A 5808-nucleotide genomic window follows, 5' to 3' on the forward strand; every position below is an offset into this window, starting at 1 on the left:
TTTGTAAAATGACATTATATAGACGTTTAATTGACTACCCAGGGAGCAGACAGTCGTCATAATGACGTGATTCTTACGTCATTTTATGACGCATGTTACGTCATTTATTCCTAAAGTTTAACGTAAAAATGACATTTTTCACAGTATTTTTCACAGGAATATTCCTACATTTATAAAGTGTTTCGTAACTTTATGAACGACGTGGTGAATTTATGGTATAAGTGGATCTAGTTGCGTGTGTAATTATAGTTTTATGACAACTATTTCATGCAGTGTTATAACTATCAAAAAGATATCATTACAAGATTTTTGAACACTTTAAAGATGTACCTGTTATAGACAAGTACAGTTAATAAGGAAGCATCAGGGTGAGAAGATCGTCACTGTCCACTGGATCATCGAAGTCAAGCGACTCGGACGCGGTACTGTGCTAGGATGGGTGACCGCCTTGAGAGCGGCTATACGCACATGGCATGTAACGAAACAGTTAAAAAAGCTTTTTTTTTTTTAAATAAAGAAAAAAAACATTTTTTTGTAAACGTTTATCAAGTAGACATTTTAAAATTTTAATTTTATAAAAAACATTTCTAGAAACCGGTATGTCGTACATTAGACCTATTTTTGCCGTCAATAAAACGTCAGAAAATGACGTCGTTGGGATGTGACTTAGGACCGTGAAAAATACGTCATTTTTACGTTAAACTTTAGGAATAAATGACGTAACATACGTCATAATATGACGTTAGAATCACGTCATTATGACGACTGTCTGCTACCTGGGATATATCTAATTCAAATTTTATTACTCTTTTTAAACTGAATTTGTTTCTTAAGATAATTTTTGAAAAATTATATATTTGCGCTAGTTATGACATATGTAGACTATATATAACGCTTGCATCAAATTAAGAAGTAGTCTACCACGTAAAGCAGTTGCCTCACGATGCAGAGGTCCCGAGGTCCCTAGTTCGAATCACACCAAAGTATAAGTGTGTTTTTCAAATACGAGAAAATATTTATAACCATAGACTGCATCTTAAGAAACAAATTTAGTTAAAAAATAGTAATAAAATTTCGAAATAAATAATTTTTTTTATGTCGGGTGAATATTAAATGTATACAGAATATGCGATATCCCATTTTTAATGTTCCTAAAATAATCTATAAATGTTCTATAAATATATTTTGCATATATAAAAAAATTATGGATTATGGGGAAAAATTTATAAAACATTTGTAGATTATTCGAGAATATTTACAGAAATTTCTAAGGACATTCAAAGCGGGACATTACACATTCTTTGCACATTTATAGATCATTCATAGAAAATTCATGAATATTCTAAAAAATATTTATAGAACATTCATGGAATATTTCATGCTGTATGGGACCAATCTAAAAACGAAAACTATAACTGTAATAATTAAAAGATAAAATGGTATATATACATATAAAAACGTAAGCAAACAAACTATACAAACAAATCAAAAAAAAAATATTATGTGAAAAAGAAGCATGAGAAAGCGAGAAAGACAAAAACAAGAGGAAAAGATATAAGATAATGATATAAATGTTACATAAAAACAGAGAAAAAATATAGATAATATTGGAAAAATCATATATGTAGATCGGAACAACTAGACGTGAAAATATCGTATATTCATGAACACACAAAATATATGCCAGGATCGAATAAGAGAAAATAAACAGAAGAAGAAAAACTTATAGAGAAGAAGAAATTTGCAAATATAAATCAGAAATAGGACAAAGTGGATTAATAGCTTTCAGATAAAGCAGTTCAAAATAGAAGCAAAAATAATAAGCATAATGGCACCTATTGATTGACAAAGAGATAAAAAATATAACTAATAAACAAAATAATAAAATTATATATTTTACGAAATTTCCAATCATATTACTTACCTCTTATATTTTTGAAATATTTCGTAACCATTCCAAAAGACCTCATCACCCAAAACATGTTTCAACATACGAAATATAATGGATGCTACAATAAGACAAGTCATAAAAATGTTACATAATATTGTATAAAAAATATATGTAAAATATATTTCTTTAACTCTCGAAAGCTACACTGGGATCTCAGGAACCGCAACAAAGTTTTGGAAATACGTTTGGAAATATTATTTGTTTTTAAATGCGTATTTTTTTTGTAATAATTTTTTTTACAAATCTTGAAATTACCATCATAATTCTCAGAAAATTTACGGTCAATTAAAAAAAAAATTACAATGTGTTGATTTTTTTAAAACTTATTTGCGAAAAATGGTTGTGATCTTCCTGACCTCAAAGCCTGTGAGAACGAAAAAAATTTGTGCGGAAAAGTTGAATTATTATATAGCGGCAAATAAATTCACAAAAAATGTTAATTTCTTTTAAAAAATAAATTTAAAGTCCGAAATATTCCAATATGTTTCTCTTTATATTTATAGCACAATTAATTCATTAAGATATAAAGACAAGTTTGTCTACAATATAGATATAAAACAAGTAAACAACAGACTCTACTCAATTTCTGCAGTGTCAATTTGACATAACATTTCATTAATAAATTCTGTTATATTTTTGTAGGCAAATATTTTATCAATAAAATATGTAAGACACCTTCAAAATATAGTCGACAAACTTTAATGTCCAGATACTCTTCTCGTTCTTCTATGTAAATTATTTTCAAAAATTTATAGACAATAGTATAATATAAATATATACAGTTGCAAAATTTTACCTTTTCTGCGACAGTATGAGAAAAAAATTGAATTAGTTTCAGTACTGTTGTCTTCTGACACAAGAGGATTTATGATGAGTGATTCCAAAGAAGCCAAACGGAGAAATGCCTGTTGAGTTTCGACTACAAACATATCCCATATTCGGAATTATTATGTATATTTTTATGCCTTACTTGGAACCGTAACTACAAGATAAATTGATGGATGGATATTCAATCAAAGAAGATACTAGAATTGTAAATTCTAAATGGAAAATAAAATCTATATTTTTACATTGTTTTTTTAATGACCTTATGAGCATTTATTTTCTACAATATTATCGCAAAATAATGGCATTATGATGACTTTATCAAGACCCTTTTCTTAAAAAAAATTAATTTCTCAATATTTTATTTACTAGATAACGTAACTGAAAATTTACAACAAGAAAATCATTTACAAATAGCTTTTACTGCCTTCTATGTATATTATTCAAATGCGAATAACATGTGGGAAAGAAATTCTTTATATGTTATAACATTTTAGAAATGTCTAATAATGAACTCTAATCTAAAAGCATACAAAAACGTTTGTAACTTTTCAGACTATTGTTTTGTGAAAGAGTGTTGTAGATAAAAGTTCTTCGTTTTCCAATTCACCTTTCGGGAAGGGATATAAATAGAGATTAATCTTAGATTTAAAGGCTCTCGAAATTTGTGAAATTTCAAACTAAAATGATGAAAATTGATTGCGTAGATCTCGCGTATAGTTACGGTTCCAGGTAAGGCATAAAACTATACATAATGACATCATGATGACTTTATTCATCACTTAAAAGTTATATTAACGCCACTTCAATATCTGCATTTTAATATTATGGTAACCTCTTGTTCTGCGTGGCGTGTTAAGCCCTACGTGGGTTACCGTTAAGCAATACGAATAAGAACGATTATGTAAGAAAAACGCATGGTGAAAAATAATTAAGCCTTGTTGACGGCATTTGTTGCATATAGCTCAAAAATTCCCCTTTGCAAACACATCAACGTTGGAGACAAAAAAACAGTTAAGCACAGTCAAATGGGTATTTGGGTAGGAAATAATACTACCAGCGTTGTAACTAGCGTGGAAGTGTCTTTTGGGGTTGTAATGAAGATACTAAAAGCTCACCCTCGTACCATTGTCGTAGCAAAAATCGGGGTGCAAAAAAGGTCCAAAAATTGGTTTTTTGCCAATAACTGAAAAAGTATCACAATTAGGGAAAAAAAGTGAAGACGTGAAAGTTGTAGAGAATGAAATTTCACACAAAAAAGATATATGCAAAAATGTTGTACGACCAATTGCAGTCGATCTAGATTTTTTTGAAATAATAGGTATTTCATGACAAATGAAAAACACGTAAGCGCGTCGCGCATTTTTTATCGATAGTTCGAAAATGGCGACTCGAATAAAAAAAATAGTTCAAATAAAAGTTGTAGACAATTTAATTACAAACAATTTCCATTTTTATTTTTTTCGATACAATCAATATTGACAGAGATATGAATTTTGTAAAACATTTATTATCGCTCCTCGATTATGATTTTTAGTGGTAAAATCACTTGTAATTCAACATCTGTAAGTTTAACGCAAATATTACATCTTATGAAAGTAAAAGATAATTAAATTTTGAAAATTTTATTGTATATACAAACTCATTTTGGATATATGCGTAGTGTGATAATGCTAATAAACATGAAAAATTGTCATTTTTTGTGGATTTTGTCAAAAAAAGTCACTTTTGGTTAGCTGTAGGTCAAAATATCTGTTTACATTTTTTTAAGAGAAATAAATTATCTTTAAAATAGCTTTTTGTTTATCTTCCTACGATCATTTGTTAACAAATTACAGCTGTTTAAAAATTTCAGGAAAAATACAATTTTATACAAAATTAATAATATATTGAAAAAATATATGCGTAATAATTTTTTAAAAATTGGATTTTACCTATTTTTAATAGTTTATATGTGTGTGAAAGTAATGCAGCACTATAAGTTCATCGAAAGATATGATTTCTTTAAAAAAAGAACCCTCGAAAAGTGGTGTTTTTTAAAGAAATTATGCAAAAGTGGCATTTGTATTTAGTTTTTTGCATGTATCTTTTTTGTTATTGATTTTACGAAGAAATGTCATCAGATCAAAATTAAAGCTGATAAAATTTCCTACAAAATTGATACTTTGATATTTGATTTGTAATAAGTAGTATTATGAAACGGACAATTAAAAATGCTTGTAATTTTGAATTTGCAGAAAAGTAAAATTTTGGAGCATTTATAAAGTTAAAAATAATGTACTTAACAAATTTTTAAAATTTTTTCAAGTATTGGAATAAAAATGGAAAACGATAGACAATGCGTTATTTGCAATGAAGGGGACACAGCTGGATCGTTATCCAAAGTGCGACAAAAAGGATTGAACGGGTTAATTGAATCAAGTCGATTGCGAAAGGATGGAAAACACACGACATTCGCTGCATTACATGTGGCATTCATTCATCCTGACTGTAGGAAAAATTATACACGCAAAAGGAGTATACATTTAGATTTAAAAAGAGAAGAAACTGAAGCTTCTACTTCTAGCCCTTGCCATAAAACGAGAAGAAAAAAGTCGTTTTATTTTGAAAAATGTTGCTTATTTTGTTCTGAAGTTATTGACGAATCATTTTACGCGCATCAATAAACACTCCGAAAAGAAAATAGACGAGTAGTAAGCACGGTGCTAAAAGATACCAGTGCTAAAAAATTCGAAGAAAGAGCTATACAACGTAACAATGAGTTAGGTCGGCAGGTGCTTGATCGTATGTCATTAACATGTATCGACTAAAAAATGTCGATATAACATTTCTAAATGTAAAAAATAACACGATGAATGAGTTATTTTAACACAAAATTTAGAGTGGACTTTCTGGGACATTAAATTTTTTACTGTGTATGTATAAAATAAAAAATTAGTTTAATTAATAATATATAATGTATCCTAAAATTTACACTTATATCAATAAAGAGGAAGGAATACAATCTAACAGATAAAAGATCTACACAGTCA

This window comes from Temnothorax curvispinosus, unplaced genomic scaffold (assembly GCF_003070985.1).
Source record: "Temnothorax curvispinosus isolate PA1 unplaced genomic scaffold, ASM307098v1 QBEX01016041.1, whole genome shotgun sequence".
NCBI classification, from domain to species: Eukaryota; Metazoa; Arthropoda; class Insecta; order Hymenoptera; family Formicidae; genus Temnothorax; species Temnothorax curvispinosus.